Here is an 18,654-nt window from a genome sequence, read left to right as displayed (position 1 = left end):
AAAACAAAAAGGAGCACTGCTATCAAAACATTTGTGTAATCGGTCTGCTAACTGAGCTTTTGAACGTGCACCAAGAAATCAGAAGAGATGGACTAGGTTCTTCTGAAGAAAACCTGGTTAACCCTCGAAGTTTACTGGGAATGCATCCTGGAGGTTATGTCTCGGAACACTGTGCATTGCCTACTTCAGAGGAGCAGTATTTTACAAGAATCTGAAGTACACAACAAGCCTAAGGACCATACAGCAATACATTGTTATATTTCAATACATTGTTATATTTTTGTGATGATGTGTTTCGGGATTCCCATAAGAAAGCAAGAGCATATTGGCTTTCAGAGTGATCAAGGGTTTAACAGTCAACGTTGTAAGTGGCCACAGGACTGAAAGAACTGGTGTTCTAGGACATCCTTTCAAAAGTCAAACCTATTGCATTGCTCTAGATTACTTAAGAGAATAAATACACTGAAGACAGGGAAATTGGAGGAACAAGAGAACCATGGATTATTATTCCCTAGGGGGGACTACTAGGAATTTGATCTTGGAGCTGTGAGCCATTACCTGGCACAAAGGATTTTAGTCAGGGTTACGTTTGGGTGCCGTTAGTACTAAGGACCAAGTCTCCTATCAGCGGTGTTGGTTTTAGGAAGTTACCAGCCCTCCAATCCTCAAAGCAGAGAAGCCGATTTCTAGTACCTGGTATTCGTTTTGCATGTAGGTAACGTGAAGACATAAGTCAGAAGAATAGCAGAGGAGCTATGTAGTTTTATGCAGGACAGTGGTGGATGAAGAATAAGTGTGAGAATGGTATCCCATGGGGGCACTGCTCCCAAGGCTCGGCAGGAGTTGGACCAGTTTCTCTAAGAACCTTTAAAGGGCCTAAAAAAACATCGATCCACAGAAAATATATGTTTCAAAATTAACAGCTGCCTCCGTAGGTAGTCAGTGAGTGTTCTGCAGCACTAAAAAGCCATAACATGAGTTAAGAAAATAGAATCGCAGATTCATATCTGGAGATGACCAGTTTTATAATGCCTAGGAGTATACGGTCATTGGCAAATGCCAGTGAACTGGGCACATTCAAAAATCTACATTTAGGAACGAATGACCAATCAAATGAGAACATCGTAAGCCAAAACAAAACCTAAAACATAACATTATGGTTAAGGGAGTGAGTAAGCATGGGTAGAATTTCAAACATGAATTTCACACATACAATAAAATATTAGCATTTCACAGAAAACCTTTGAAGCAGCATTTAAAATATTCCTGAAAATATTTGTTCCCATGGGAAAATTGTACAGAGACAACGGGTTGAACGCAGGACAAGCTTTTCAGTAAATCCTCTCAAACTCTAGTGTGCTATTCCTTCACGCACTCATCCATTCACAATAAAACACACAAACTCAACAAGCATATGCAAGATAAACTATAATAATGCAAGTGAAAAGAAGAAAAAATGCTGCGTCCTAAATGCGCAGGCCAAATTCTTGCAATAAAAATTGATTTAAGAAAACAAAACACTGGAGCGGGAGGCTTTTTTGGAATGGGACTGTACACAGTGAATAACATTTACATTTTTAACGTGGGTGCATATTTAGAAGCGGTGTCGGTCCATCTTGAAATTGTAAAGCCATGATGCACTATGTACAAACAGTGTCAAGATAGACACTCAGTAAACACTGCACTGGGAGACCACCGTAGAATGGTATTGTACATAGTGTAACATTACTCAAAGACAAGTGTAAATCTCCTACCTGTGGGTCTATCACAGTGGGAAAGCAACACAAACGCTTGTCAGTGGCTGCAATCTGTATGATTCCACTGAACAAAATACCAATCTTTTTAGAATTCTACTCACAAATAGAATAGACCTATTTCCTTTATTACAACTTTTGATAGAAAATAGATCACACTTATGGCACCTGCCGTTTCCCTGTGAATCAATCTGGCCTACTGGCTTTATTGTTGGATTTTTACATAACAAAATGTCAAGTGTTTGAAGAGTACTCTTTTACACAAGGCAGCTATCAGGTTTACAGACATACAATTACAAATATGTACACATTACGGTTGCTAAAACAATATACACCATCTCCTTACAGGAGTTCACAATGATTATCAAAGTGTACATCTTCTAACCCAAAGGTCTTAACATAACTATAATAATAAATACGTCCAGCCTACCATCTCTGTAACACTTTTTTCACAAACAGATAACATGGAATGCCCCGGCAAATTGGTTAAAATTGGATGCACTTATTGTATGGTGACGGGCTGGCGCGCTAAACAAGAGTAGCAGATATATGCGGCCAGGGGCTGCCCTTGGAAACACTAAAGGATATGGGGGGTGGTGGTGGCAACTCTACAAAATGGCAAATGGTTAAGGCTTACACACACTTTGTAACACAGGGGGTTCCTTGGGGAAGGGTGAGGGAAAGAGGGTGGCAAGGATGCAATGTTTCTTTGTGTTATCACTTATCACTGTACTTGTTTGGAGTAAAACCAACAAAATATGACTACATAAACATCATGCCTATCAACCCAGTGGAGAAGTGTGGCTCAATGGTTAGAGCGGCAGACCCTGAAGCAGAGATCTGGCTCAAGACCAGGGTTCAAGTCCCGCTTCGGCAGGTCTTGGGCTCAATTCCCCTTGACCAGATAATTCTCGCCTCGGTGCCTAATCTAATTCATGGGTCCCACTCTGCAACTCTGGGCAATAGCTTGCTTAATCTCCACAACGGCCCCAACAGCGCTTGGATGCCTGGCTTCACCCTGGGGGTGCTCAGGAGTGGGCGCCTCACAGGGAAAAGCCAGGAGGGGTTCCATAGCGGTATGAGTACAGCGCCTTGAGACCCTAATGGGTGAGTAGTGCGCTTTACAAGTGCTAATTTACATTTTAACCCATACCTTTCTCAATTAACCCAATCAGGCCTATAACCCGGATCACTGTCATTGTAAGGCCTTTTAGCATTAGATTTCCTTCAAAGCTAATTATCACAAGCACTCTTCTTGCTCTGGGGAAGCACAATCAAATGCTACCCATTGAAAATCTTGGAGAAAAAATTAACAGCACTGGCCATTACATAAAGTATATCTGCAGCACCATAAAGCCAGACGTAAAAAACAAAAAAAAAGACTCACAAAATGGTGTCACACATTAAGACACTCCACACAAAAAACAAACCAGTTGATGGCAATGACAACCACTACCTCATTTCTTAACGAGCAATTTTAAGCACCAATTAAGTATCAAACAATTCTATAGCTCCATAAAATGCCAACTGCAGCCTGCTAGGGCAGGTGGGCTTTGGTGTTTTGCTTTTTTGCCACTTTTACAGGAATAATACATTTACTGTGAAGGTACTATATGTGACTAATGAACATGGGCTAGAGGTTTAGAATGGGTGATAATCCAAATCAATCAGTAACTCTAGTCCACACTGAAGCAACATGTGTAGTCAATGAGATGAGGGGAGAGGGGAAAAACTATGCCCTTTAAATCAGAGGTACTAGCAAGTTCTTCTTTTCCTACAGTCAGTTGCAAACTATTCCTACACCAACAGCAAATACATCTAGTACAGTGGTTCCCAACCTGTGGTCCAGGGTCCGTGTGGGTCCACAAAGCATCCTCAGGAGTCCACAACTGCTTAGAAAATGTAATATTAACAGATTAGGTCCCCTGCTTTCAGTAATGACTCCGAGGAGGCATCCCCTGAATCCAATAATGATTCAGTTGGGGCCCCCAGGTTCGAGTAATGATCAAATGCGGGTCCACCAAAGTCAAAAGGTTGGGAACTACAGATCTAGATGGCCGCATGCAAAATGAGTGAGATAATGCTTCTTATGGTAGTAGGACTAACAGAAGACTTAAAACAGGAAATGTTTCCACAAAGGGACAAAAAACTGCTGGTGTGAGGGGTCGATTTAACAGAGAACATTGTTTGCTCATGAAGCAACTTTTGGAAAAAATAAAAAGATTACACACTTTCACTAGTGCTGTTCTCATCAAAGGAAACCACTATTTTATTTAGAAATCCAACTACAGATGTGGGGAGCAAGTCACCTCACTTCAGAACAGAATGATTTATTAACAGATTTGGTCAAACAAATGAATAGTCCATTCTGATCTGTGGTAAGTGTTGGAAGGCTTCAGATACTATCCTGATACCAGTAGATTAACTAATTAGATCAAACAGTGAGACACAGTAAGGAGGTGGAATGGCCCATAGAAGAATACATCCAGTACTGAGAAGACTAACTTTCCCGTAATCATCTGCGATGGAGACAGCTAACAAGGGGATAATCACCACTGAATGAAGCCCTTGTAGACTTCTGGGAACACAAACACCATTGCTTCCTGGTTGTCCCTTCCACTGATGTACAATAACCAACCACATCAAAGCTGTGACCGCTCTAGCACATACTTCCATTATGTGAGTCAGTAGTGGGGTATTACTATCACCTGGGTGGAAGAGCGGGGGTAGAAAGAGCTAAACTCCTACATCACAAGAAAGCAAAAGATGGCCTCACTTCTGCCCTTAATGCAGTACAATGGTGCTTTTGTCTGAAGAACTCTCCCAACATATAACATACATGGATAGTGACAAGTTAGGCCCAGCTTTTCTACAAACCAAAAGTATCAGATACCAATCAAATTACACTTCTGTTCTATACAATCTATGTGTCGGGAACTCTTACTCAGTCCAGCCAGACAAACTATGGAACGTCCTCCTCAGATTCATTATTATAAGAGACAGGAATCCCTTTAAGAAAACATTATTCAGGTCCATCTTTCAGCAATCAGCACAGAAAGAGTACTCACCCAATGCCTCAAAGAAAGTGCAACAGTGCATTACAGAATATCTTCCACGAGTTAAGAAATAGCTATTTCACAGGACACAACCTCCTGAATTATCAGTTGGACTCAAACACTTGCTGTACAATGCATGCACTTTAATTAAGCTGCAAAACGTTACATGGGATAGTCTACTTCCACAACTGAATGTCCCTCTGAAACTTACAATACCCATTTTGTTCTTTGGGCCCCGGACTTGAAATACTGCACCAAGTGCTCCGCAAGACCATGCCTATTTAAGGCAGTTCGTCTGAGGAAGGGAACTCCCGTTGAAGCAGTCAGCTTCAACTTCTCTCTACCTTATGAAGAGACTGGTTGTACTATGGACTAAGCTCTCTACTTTAAACCACTTTTTTGTTTGTTTGTACTAGTCACTATGGCCCCTTCATTTCTATATCAGGACTACGGGCAAGTGTTCTGTAATTCTTTCTTCATTCAACACAGCAACCTTGAACTTAACACTAGTCATATCTAGGGTACTGCATGTCCCACGAGTCTCTAGATAAAACAATGCCAATCAAATTGACACAGCAGAAATGTGGCAATTTTCAAGAAACAGCACGTACTTTCTTCTCTACTCAGCAGCTGGATACGTATTTTTTTCTTGACATTTCTAGATAAAGGGGGTCATTGTTACATGTGACTTTTCTTTAAACTATGCTAAGAATTGAGATTTCGACATGGACTATTGTTCTGTGGCAGTTGTTTACTTTGAGGACTTTTTCCCCCCCAAAAGCTTAAAGTGGGGCCGCGGGTAAAGCCACCAACATGGAGAGTCACAGCGCCATCCCACTCTTATCCAGTCCCAAACCAGGCAGGTAAAAGGGATGCGCAGGTGCTCTGAAAGATCAGAATGCGGAGGCTCGACCTGTCAGGACTGTGGGGACTCCTACGGAGTACCAGGGTATGCAACTCTAACCAACAAAGGGCACAAGAAAAGAAGTCTCGCTGTAGCTGGCAGCATCTAGTTTCACAAGGCATTAGAACTGCCTGTGATAAAAGCACTGCTTCAACACCCTCTGCCACTATAGCACCCCGCATTCACTCACAGAACGCCCTGAATAAGGCAAGACTTGATATCTGGAAGCAGGTTTCTCTCGTAACAGGTAGGTGTAACCTTTCTGATTTTAGTTCAAAGGGTAGGTGCAGTCCCCACTGGGTCAATATTTCATATTAACAGGTGTGATCGCCTTTCAACCACATGAGCATATTTAATCGTCCTTGAGCTCAATGGGAGGACTGTGGTGAGAGAACCTTCACGAGAGTTACTTTAGGGAAGGGTTTTCCCACTGCACGGGGGTGAACGGTTTGATTTTGGGGATTCCTATACTCAGAAGTGGCCTCAGCTGTGGAAACCCTTGGAAGGCAATGCTGCGTGCAGTGGCCCACTCACTGAAAGGCACACAGAAGGTATGATCTGAGCATGATGTACACACTGAACCCAAGGGGGTTCAAGACCAAGCTTGTGACAGGAACTTACTCAGACGCCTCCAAGTACTTAAAACGTAGCTCCAGTACACAAGGCTATTCCAGACGTTGTATCCAGAAGGCATTTGCCATCCGCAGGTGGTCTTCGGCTGACTAAGTTGCTCAATGCAAAAGACTACAGAAAGTTGCCGGCAATGAGGCAAGAGGCTACCTAAGGGTGGCGAGCCCCAGACCCTCCGTAGAGGGTAAGGTTCTTCTGACCCCAGAAATAGATGAAAAATGGTCTCCCAAAATGTCATAATAGTTCATCCAAAAAAGTGACCGAGAGGATCTCAATCTGGGTCCATGTTGATGGCAGGAAAAAGAAAAAACATAAGTCATATAGGCATGTCACTTCAAGCGTGGACGACGCCATATGAGCCGAACAATGGTACCTACTGGCACGTAAGGGTACTGCCAAAAAAAAAATCCAGATTCAGTCCGACGCCTGGAGAGTACTCAGGGGTAAGTAACCTGAGGCTAGAAGTCTATCATACTGAAACATTTCCTAGCTAACAAAGGAAAGTTAAAACTCTATTTGGACACAAAGGCATGGATTATCCCAAACCTCTTCTGACACACAGCACCCCTCCTTTCATCAGAAGAACAGATGCTGGCAAAGTATTTTCTGACATTTTCAAAACTATTATACATTATACTATATGAAATTGTGCAGAAGTGAATACTTTGCTCAATAATTACGTTGTATTGTATAGATATGATGTTATTGTAAAGTGGGGACAGGTTAAACGTTTCCATGAAATCTGATTATCTGTTTTCATTCTGACATGATCTGATCAGAAAGAAGACTACTAGTGAGCTACTGTTGTCATTTAAAAGGATCATCTTCTTCACCTGAAGAAAGAGAAAGTGCCACATTTCAGCTGTGTTGATTTCATTGGCCAACAGAATGTTAATGTGTTGTCTAGAGACATGTAGTTCCCTAGATATGACTGTCATGTTTAAGGTTGCAGTGCCTTAAAAAAAATGAATTTTTATGTAACAAACCTAAATCTCGTATATCTCTAGTCAAACTGCAGGAACCTAGAGATAATGGAGGGGTAAATTTTCCGTGCCTTAGAAGATATCACTCTGCATTTGTTTTAAAACAAATATGGTTGTCCCCCTCTACCACTTTTCATAAAGGGACCTCTCTATGGAGTCAATTGGAACACTCACAAATTACACCATTTACATTTAGAGATGCAGTTCGGCTTTCAAAACCTCCTAAATCTCTTTTCTCTCTGATAATAAATCATTCTATTTCTATATAAGAATCTTAGGCAAACTCCTATATGGTACAATAATTATATTAAATTTCACAACAGAAGTTTAGTATGGAAAGAGTGGACGCACAAAGGCATAACTTTAGATCATTTAATTTTAGATAATGCTGTACTTGAATTTCAAGATATTCAACGGACATTTATCTCTCATCTTATTACGCTGTGCAATACAAAACTCTCTTTGCTATCCTCTATAACTTGTTGTCTCAATCTTTGGAGGCTCCCTCTTCTACACAGCCTATTTCCCAACCTCATAATTTTTCCTCACAAGTCCCAGCGTCCTTTATATACAGAACCCTTACACATACCAGTCTTGTGAGACCAAAGTCTAAAATAGAATTAGCATGGGAGCAGGATTTCAATCAGAACATTCCTATATCAACATGGAAAAAAATATGGTCAAAACTACATACAACATCCCGTTCAGCATCTACAACCCAAACTTTGTTATTTTTATAATAGATTGTACTATACTCCTGTAGATCTTCACAAATTTAAACTTACTACAGATAGCAAGTGTTGGTCATGCTCTAAAGAAAACAGCCATTATATTCACATGTTTGTTGAGTGCCCTTCAGTTCATACTTTTGGGAACAAGTTTGGGATAAAGTTAATCAGATTTTGTCCATCAATGTACCTTTCAATATGTTACATATTTTCTTGGGTAGTACTTCATCTATTTGGCATTCCCAACCACGGCTTCGTAAATTGGCTGATTTGCTTATTGCTAGTGCACTGCAAATTATAACTTTTAATTGGAAAGATACCACAAAAATATCTGTTGCAGCTTGGTGGAATCTGATTTGTTATAATCACAGAATGGATCGAGCAAATGCTAATACTACTCAACTGTTAATTAAAATGGACAAGCTTCGGCTTCCTCTCACCTCTTTTCTTTCACAACACAAGACCTTTCATACTACTGTTAATACTTAATGGTTGCTTTATTGTAAATATGTGATTTTTAATTTGCATTGTTTAAATTTTTCTTTTCCTTTCTCTCTTCTCTTTCTTTCTTTACTAAAACATAAAAATATATTATTCTATGGTACAATATTCTATTCTGGTTGTGTATATAAATTGTTTTTATAGGTATATTTATCTTTATGATTACTTTTTTTTAGTTACAATGTATTTATCCTATTGTACTAGTGTATGCTAACTTATTCAATAAAGCATTATTAAACAAAAAGAAATAATTTTACCCACTTAGATGGGAGCTTTACCCCTGGGTCATAGCCCAAGGCCAACAACCAGATACTGGGAGCTATATCAATCTGCAGAGCGTTTATTAAAAACGCAATCACCCTGTCCCAGAATTTTTGGATAAGCCGACACATGCCTATCACATGCATCCAATTAGCTGTGCCATCTGCTTGACATTGAAAGCAAAGGTTGGGGCAGCTGGGTTGATCCGGGACAAGGCTTGCGAGGTACAATAAAGCAGCCATTTATTGAAAAATAATTTGATGCCATTTTGCTCCTCTGAGTGCCCTGAAATTCAATCGATTCACTTTCTCCCACATGTCCTTAGTTTCAGTCCCTCGCCCCAATCCGATTACCTAGCAGCTTTAGCCCAGAGGTCGGGTTTTTCTATTCCATGAGTAGCCTTCTCCATTCACCAGCTTGTCTATCCCACGAGGGGTCTATCAGCTCTTTCACTATTTTCTGAGTGTCACCAATTAGGTCTAGATCGGTAAAGCTGTGCAGCATATTACTATATGATCCCAGAAGCAAAAAATCATTTTGCATAGCTACCCCAATATTAGAGAGCGTTTCCCATCTGTCACCAACTAAGAAATTTCTAATATTCCTGAAACCAGTGTGTTTCAATTTCCTGACTGTCTCCAGATTCCGCTTAGAACCGGACGTCATCATAAACTGGGACAGAGGGGTAAAGAATTTCAAATATGGAACTGTGTACCTTCAATAGAAATCTGACCTCTTTTTGAAGAACTACTTAAAGATCTTATAGCAAGCGTTTTGGGTGTATTTCATCAATAATGCAGGATCCTGTATATTGTGTTCTCTACAAATTAATTCACGGAAATACTGAATGAATAGGCTATCCTAAGACAATCAGTTTTGAAATTTGTTATATATTGTGCAAAGAATGCAAAATAGTAATCTTTCAGGTTAGGTAGTGCCACACCTTTTTTTTTTCTGCAAATAGTGTGCTTAATGCAATGTGTGCATTTTTATTGTGCCAAATAAATGAAATGAAAATGAGTCCAGTTTCTTAAAGAATGCGGACGTTAACACACAGGGAATAGCTGAGAACAGGAAGTTGAACAGCGGCAAAACTGACATTTTAATCAGCACAACACTTCCTATCATAGATAGGGGAAGTGACCCCCACCGTGCTAACAGCGCCTGGGTTTTAAGGAGCAAGGGGGCGTAGTTAAGATCATATAGATATCTCATATCAGATGATCTAATCCCGAGATATTAGGCCTCAAGTTCACAGAGGGCACCAATTCAGGAAGTAGTCCATCAGAAGTGCTGCCACAAAGTATAATTTCAGTTTTATTCCTATTTACCTTATACCCCCCTATTTGCTCACATTGGGCAAAGACTTCAAAAACCTCCTCCTGGAAGCTTCGATCATCATCAAGAAACATGATATCATCTGCATACAGTTTAATCTTACCCATCGACTTGAGTGGAGAATGGATCCGCTTATTTTGTCTAATTGCAATGGCTAAAAGTTCGATAAATGAGGCAAACAGAATGGGGGCAGTCCCGATGGGTGCCCGGTCGAACTTGTAAATTACCTACATTTACAGAATTAATTATGATATTGGTTTTGGTATTTTGATACATCCTTTGTATGAGCCCTGAGACCTGGGGTGGAACCCCAAATTTGGGTAATATCTCAACCAGCGTGTCCCATGCCACTAAATCAAAGGCTTTTTTAACATCCAATAAGAGGATAATGGCGGGGATTTTATTAAAGGCAAAATAGTCCACGCCTCGGCCAAGAAATGTGTGTTGGTTGCGAGCTGCCGCACAGCGATAAACCTATTTTGGTCTGGATGCACCGAAGTGGTGACAACCGCATTGTATCAATTAGCCAAAAAAGTTTCATAGTGATTTTATGATATGTATTTAAAAGTGTGATTGGGCAAAATGAGTTTGGGTCTTTATCCTTTTTTTTTTTTTTGTGGAAAACTTACTACGTTCCCCATGAGAGTTTGGGGTCATCCCACCCTTTAACATATTAATTAGAATCAAAAAGCCATCTGCCAAAATCAATGAAATTTTTAAAAATTCTGCCAGGAGGCCACCTGGCCCGCAGGCTCTCCTATTCGAGAAGTTTTTAACCACCTCCACTAGTTCTGGCTTGGTAAATGGCCAGGAGAGGGCATCCCCATCTTCCCTTGACAGAGTGGGAATGTTTATTTTCCCCAGAAAATCCCTGTTGGCCTCAGAATCGATACACTGGGTTTGGCTATAAATTTGCCTGTAGTGTTGTAACATAGCTTCCCACTGTTCTAGACTCAGTGCATCCTTTCCCCTTATTTGGGTATCTTAAAGCATGTATCGTATTACTAGCCACTTGATCCCGTGTTTACCAGGCTAAGAATCTACCCGTGAAATTACTGTCCTCGTACACTTTCTGCCTGTGGGTCGGGTACCCTCTATCAGCCTTATCCACATACTGATTCGAAAGCGCCTGCTTGGCCAGATCAAATGATTTTTTTTTTTTATTACTTTCCGTGGGAGACAGAAGATAGTTATCTAACTTCCTCTGAACTGGTTCTTCCAGCGCCCTACTTTGTTTCTTCTCACGGAGTCTATCTGCTGCCTCCTTTGCAATTACAATGCCTCTTATAGAAGCCTTAAATGTGTCCCAGACAGTGCTTGGAGCAGCGGAGTCCCGATTACTTTATAAAAAATGCCCTTACTTCAACTCTACAAACCTGCACCCACCCTTCCTCTTGGAAAAGCTACTGATTAAATACCCACCTTTTGGGCTGCGATGAATCTCGTTCTGGCGATAACAGTACATCCAGAATAAAAGTAGCATGATCCGAGAGACCTGAGTGTACTGCACGCCGATTTTGAAAGTGCAATGTTTTGGATATAAAAAAAAAAAATTAAAAAAACGGGACGCACTTTTGAATCGGCTGGAGACACATGTATGTTCTCTTTTATTTGGCACATTGGATCTCCAAGAGTCTCATAACGCCAATACTCTTACATAATCCTTAAAAGCTTTAGTCACCTTAGGTTTGTATTGTTTTTTTCCCCTTTTACTGGGGAGTCAATATATGGGTCTTGGAGAAAGCTAAAGTCCCCACCAATAAAAATTTTGCCTGAGAGTTGTAAAAGAGATTGAAAGAGCTCCTCATATGGTCCAGGATTGTCTGCCAGTCTTTCCATCGATACTTTACAGTGCACCCAACACCACCATCTATTTTATCGCTAACAAAGTTGAGGACTCGAGCTTCCAGGTTTTTAGCTAGGAAGAAGGCAGTACCTCTATGAGCGGCTTGGGCCGCAGCAACCCCCTTGTAGTCTACCCAATTTTTTAACATAAAGCCTCCCATTTGTTTTGCCGGGATATGGGAGCCTTGTAATAAGATTAGAGGATTTTGATGTTTTAAGCCACTCTTCAATTGCACCCTTCTTCCTCCTATTATTTAACCCATTGACAGTCCAGGAGACAATTCTTAATGTAGTTTAGCCCCACCATTAAATCCTTTTAGTATACTGAAAAAGTTATATACAAACTAGACCCTCTCGATACTTCGGCCCCACCCCACAACCTGTTCTTTCATAGGATGTATTTATCTTGCTTCGTCTGCTTCTACAAGATTGAATGATTTTATTCTGTGATAGGATCTCGTTCCCCTTCCTTCCCCCACCACCCTCCCTCCCCTTGCCCACCAACGAACCCTTTAGCGGCAAACACCTGGAGCCCTCCCATCTGGGCAATCCGGGACCACCAGGCACCCTCCTCCCCGAGTCAGGCGCCTTGACGTGGCACCCTAATCACAGGGAGCCGCAGAGGGAATTAATTATAAGTGACAACGAAATGCGCTATCCTTTGTGTAAATAGTTCAATCTTCACCGTGAATTTCACCACCCAGATTTCAGCATCCCCTTTTCATCTCATCTACATTGTGTATTGGGTGCAAAAGAGTTTTAGCTGTGTCAACTGTCTGTACTAAGTTCAAGTGACCCTTGAAAAGACCTTTAAATTTTGATTGTTGAACAAGCCCTGCCGGGGTGCCCGCTTTTTGAAGTGCGGGTATCATCTCCTTCAGCTCCCTCTGCCTCCAAGTGGCGGCAGCAGAAATATCTGAAAAGTTTTTAAAAGGTAAAGTCAACAGGGGGTACTTTACCTTTAATCGTGTGATGCAGAATACATTCTTTAATACGAAAGTCACCAAAGTTCACCATTATAGTTTGGGGGTATTATACATTAGGATGTTGTACTGCAGGCACTCGATGAGCCCGCATAAGGAGAGGTCACACAATAAGATCTGTAATCAAGTCTGTGACGGTCTGCCTATTTTCACGCTCTTCTGGCACTCCCGTATATCTTAGATTGGATCTATGTGAGCGGTTTTCTTCATCGTCTATACGAATCTGCAAATCCAATTGATCTGCTTGGCATTTAGAGACTGATGGCTCCAAGTGTATCCAAACGTCTTTCAAATCTGAGACTCGCTGCTCTACCTCCTTGTTAAGTTTATTAAGTTGCTGCATATTGCTACTTCGAGTTTAACTGTATTCCAGTTCTGATTTGCCTCTTCTTACCGCTGGTGTTCCGTGTTGGTTTAGCGGTTCTCAATGTAGAGCGACCCTTGCTCTCCAGATCCAGTGGGGATCGCTGCATTGTTGACTAGGTGCTGACCCCTGCACCATGTGCCCCCTTCCGTGAAGCCAAAGCACCCAAGGGCCACAAGCCACACCTGCGTCTGCACAGGCCGCTTCCGTGACTACCCAAAAGTGCTCTGACAATGTGACAGGGAGGCTCTTTATATATCCTTAAACATCTTTAGACATCCTTATATCTTGTAGTTGGAGATAGTATTTATGCTTTGTTATTCTTTAATATCTTGCTGTTCCAATATAGCAAGTGGCATCCCACAAAAGGATTAATAAAATGTTACCTTTTTTTTTTTTTTTTTTTTTTTAAGAGGCAATTTGGGGAGTTGGGGTGGAGGTACGGGGGGTGAGGGTGGGGGGGTCCTGTGTGGTTCAGGTCTTAGGCAGTCATGGGAGGGATGCTCCTTTTCCCCTAAGGTCAGCTTGAATTTAGTTTTGGCTCCTGGCTCCTTTTAAACTGAAGACACAAGCCTACTCCTCCCCCCCCCCGCACAGCTTAACCTAAGGCCCCATAAGGGGGGGTTGACTCCTCTGGGACTCCTGGAGTATACCACCAAGTACACCACCGACGCCTCTAACGCCCACCCCCCCCCCCCCTGCTGAGCTACTAGCACCTAGCCCCTACTGTGCTTCCACCAGGCACTGCTCTCTAAATCAGTCCGTGAGTGTCCACAAGTTCAGGCACGCTCGACCCACCGCCTCTGTGTCCGCTTCCTAATTCTGCACTCAGGGGGCAGCCAGGATACACATCTCTGCCGGGTCCCGGCAATTTGGGTTCTTTCCCCTGGTCTGGCCCACAGCACGTTCGGCTCCTCTGAGCATAGCTTCCCTCTGTGCCGTCCGATGATTGAGCCGCAGAGCATGACCGGAGCTCCTACGCGGCCCTGGTATCTGCCAAAGCTGCTTTTTTCCACTGGAAGAGTGAACAGCATTCAAAATATATTCTCCACACGTTCAGCAATTTGTATACAAATAGAAAATAAATGAAGAAATTCTAAAATAAGCTGGCAAAACAGCAGGTTATGGCATCCAATAATGACATCAAGAAAACCTACAAGTATCCACATCCCTAAGTAGCAGACCGCCAAACCTACTGAAAAGAATAAACAAACACACACCTAACATGTTACTTCAAGCACATGCTACACTATACAGCACACATTCTTGTAAGCATCCAGAACAGAAACAAAAAAGAAAGAAAATAGCTTGTGAATCCAGAGAATATTTCGAGCTGCAAAACTACTCCTACAGGAAAGTAACCATTTTGTTTTGTAGTGTGAATCTTTTCTGTATTCACAAGCTGTGTATTATTCTGCCATCCAGTGGATTAGTCCATTGCTCTTCAATGCCTTCGGTCCCTTTGACATCCTGGAACATTCATATATACCCAACACCCCCAAAGTTTCTCCTCCCCCACGCTTTATATCAAAAGTTTTGACAATATTAGGAATTCCTGGAGGGAGGTGGTGAAGTACTTTATTTATTTTTTTAAAGGACTGCGGCCATTTCAGCCTGGAGCCTTTTTTCATTTCAAGGACGTGTTCTTCAGTGTCGAGTGTAGTGGCTGATCAAATTTACACCTGCCGGTGTCTAGGCTGCCACCTTCTTGGCTTTTTCTTGATCGTCTTGTGGTCCTGTGGTGTCCTTGGTATGGGACCAAAGGGTTTTTTCCGACCTCGACCTGCCTTTGGTCAGTGAGCTTTTCAGCACAGAGGCAGTCTTCTGTGGTTTAGGGTCCAATGTTCTCAGCCGGCCAATCCCCAGTTTCTTCAGTATTACCTGTTCACGGTTTTCTTTCTGCTTCTTGTGTCCCTGCTGGATGTCTAGCACCTCTTGATAGGGGTCCGTAGCCTCTCCCTCAGCTTCTTCAGCGGTGTTGTCTTCCTAGTCGCTCAATTATGGCATTTCCTTCTGGCCATGAATGGCATGGGGCACCTGCCTTTGCTTCTCCAGTGTCCTCTAAGTTTTTGGTTTGAACTCTGCACAGGCCTTGGTTCTGTGATCTTTCTTCAGACAGAGGTTACGAAACTGGTGGCTATACTTGTGGGTAAAGTTGAGATGGCACAAGCAGAAAAAATAAAAGGTGTGTTCTCCATCTCAGGCAGCGCAGGGGAGCCTGTCCATGCGTTCTCCAGTCTTTGCTCATCACATGTTCAACTTTGTAGATTGTTTGGTGGAAACTGGTAAAATCTTTCAACAAGATTCTTTTCCTTCTGGTGTGATGATATTTTCTCTCTAGGCCTTCGATTTGTTTCTTCTTCCTTCAGAGGACTGCAAAGCTTCCAGCAATGCCAATGGTCGAAAAAAGAATCTGAATATAGGGACCATGCACAGAGGCTTCCGGAAAGGGTGACTGACATCAGAAAAGGCTGGACTAAGCACCAAATGTTACGGACTGTCGACGCCCAACACAAAAAAAAAAATCCAAAAAACAGCCAGTCCTACATTTATTACCATAGCTAAGCTTATGAAGCTTGGCAAGAGGTCATTGTCATGTAGATTCCCACGAGACAAGATTTCTCATACCCCCATGGTGGAAGCATTACTTTAAAAACATCATAAAATTTGAATAACTACCTGACCCACCACTCTGAAACACAAAATTAAAGTGTACATCTAATGAGAAGAGCCTAGATAATGACTGTTGAGTCGAAGTTAACTGTATGTTGAGTTACTGAAGATACTTTAAAGCAGAAGCATCAGTCAGAGGAACTAGTAAGAAACCAACAATATTCTGTTGTGAGCCAATCCTAAACAATCTTTGGTTTCAACCTAATTTAAAAAAATGTAGTTTCTTGCTGAACTGTATACTCCTTTCAGCAGAAGATGTGAGGCCAACCATCTGTCAAGCTGTCGTATTATCACTGTGCAAACATGTATTTCCTCAAGTGACACTCCTGAATCTAGATTGCTGACTTTTGGGGACCATGAATGACTTTCAAGAGAATTTGCAGACCAGATAGGTAAATGTTGTATATTCAGGGAAATATCTGAACCTATTTTAGTATGCTCCACCCAACCTCTCCTCAGTTTCTTGGGTAGCACATTCCACTTTCTGGTTTTTAAGTAAGCTTGAGCAATCCTCACAGGGGGGTATGACATGCAGTGGGGACCAATACTATTTGACTGTTCGATTGTAATCTCCTGTAAAATGCTTAAAAGTTCCTGGAAACAGAAAAAGTTTAAACATTAAGCACAAATATACAAACCTATAATATGAGTGATGTTGAAAACAATCAAATCAGAATGGTAACTTTTCAAACGCTCTTATCTATCAAGACACAAACTTAAAACGAAAGAACGGTGATTTTAGTGTATTAGCTGATGTCAGCAGAACAATCTTTTGAAAAACTACCCAGGATCTGCATACTAAATGTTCGGTAATCAAAGCATACCTATGAAATTCATAATGCAAACGCATTTTAAATGTTCCTTTCATGAAAAAACAACTACAGTAATTCCTAGGAAAACTTCATGTCCACCAAGACTCTGGCTCACTGGAAAGTTTCTTTGAAAGTTGACAATAAGCTGTTGCTGCTTTCGAAATGAAGCGTACATGGACCATGTTTTCGCAAACAGACGCAAACGACAGAGCACCCCATGCGAAGTTAACATTCAACTTCAGAAAATGTAATTAAAAAATGACACAAAGGATTCAGATCTAAGCGGAGAATCAGTCTTACTTTGACCAAGAAGTGATGTATTTAGGCTTTTAACTCATTCACGACTAATGGCAAAATGATGCACTAACATTTATATAGCCGGCGACAATCACTCATTCATTGAGGTAGACGAGCAAACATTAACAGGAAGAGACATGCCCAGGATCTGGTTTGATCTGTGAATGAACCGGACCACGAACATTCTGTGGCATGAAAATCATACAGGCATGAAAAAGGCTTTTTAAAATTCCAAAAAGGTGCATTTCTTTTACATGCAGAAGCATTTAAACTTAGAACATCAAACCATCACTATACAGAGACATTTACTAACCGTGAGAATTTTTAAACATGAACTAACAAACATTCCGGCCCCTTTGGCACTAACAAGAATGACATTAGTGAACTAGCAAACAAGTCAGTTGTGAAGTGCACCCAAGGTGACCGAGTTTCATTTTACAGATTAAGCAATAGTCTATTCAATCAAACAAGAGGTTTTTGAACCTCATACTTCACGAACCCACATACTTCCAGGTACTTTACTAAGTGATGATAAAAAAAAAAGAGGCTTGGGGAAATAAAATATTTGCAGAGGATCAAGCAGTGAAGCTGGAGTTAATAGCGGGTTTTCTGGTTCCACGTTAACAGTTCAACTCTATTTTACTTCAAATGAGGTTGCAGCGTGAGTGGAGAGCAGAAGCCGTATGAAACCTCGGCACTTTTTGGTCTTCAGAGGCCAAGATGACCGCGGCCACGCACCTGGCTCGAGCTTTCAGTGACTTATCCATCTCTACTCAGTCATGAACAAGTTTGGGGTTCCGACATGTTTTGAATAACATTAAAAAAAAAGTCAGCGATTTCCTCCACTTCACTGATGAAAAATCTGGCTTCCAGTTCTCAGTACCCATGTTCATGGCTTCGACAAAGACAAGGCAGTGTGAAGATTTTTGGCCTGCCTCCATCCTGGCTCGGGCCAGAGGTCGAAGTACTACTGATTGAAGGCTTACTTTTTAATGTCCTGACCTACCACCTTTCCTGGATTTGTGGATATTTCACCACGGGACATGCAGCAACGCACTCTCTGCATGGATGTTTGCCACAGCATGATATCTCTACTTGTACTTTTTGTTTTATTAATACCTTTCTCATTTTCGCTTGGTAATTAACTTCTTTTTTTCTGGCCGCTCTTGTGTTCCTGTGGAAAAGCAGAGGCTGCCATGTTTTCTTGGGTAGACTGCAACCCAGATGTGAATGTAAAATCCTGTCTTTTCTTTACTATGGCTTAATGGTGGGAGGAATTTGCCCTACTCCGCCGCACGCCTGCTCTTTCGTCACCCTGCTGTGGTATTTCCCCACCAGCATCAATACTGCAGGGTACAACCAGTGGTTTTCGTTTGACATTTATTCACCAGCCATCACCACTAACCATCCGGAAGAGAGACAACCAGCTGTACCCAACTGTCAATGCCAAATTTCTTGGCGCTTCATGAAATAAATACAAATAGGTCTTTAAACATAATTTGAGTCAATGTACAGTGCAGACGCT

The 18,654-nt window shown here is 41.6% G+C and overlaps 1 protein-coding gene across 7 annotated transcripts in view; it reads right to left on the bottom strand.

The window, feature by feature from the left end:
- The window catches only part of BCL9 (BCL9 transcription coactivator), a 505,695-nt gene that overhangs the window by 51,702 nt on the left and 435,339 nt on the right, over positions 1–18,654 (bottom strand). The window lies entirely within an intron of this gene.

This window comes from Pleurodeles waltl, chromosome 8, assembly GCF_031143425.1.
Source record: "Pleurodeles waltl isolate 20211129_DDA chromosome 8, aPleWal1.hap1.20221129, whole genome shotgun sequence".
Classification (NCBI taxonomy): Eukaryota; Metazoa; Chordata; class Amphibia; order Caudata; family Salamandridae; genus Pleurodeles; species Pleurodeles waltl.
This window is presented reverse-complemented; position numbering and strand designations above follow the sequence as displayed.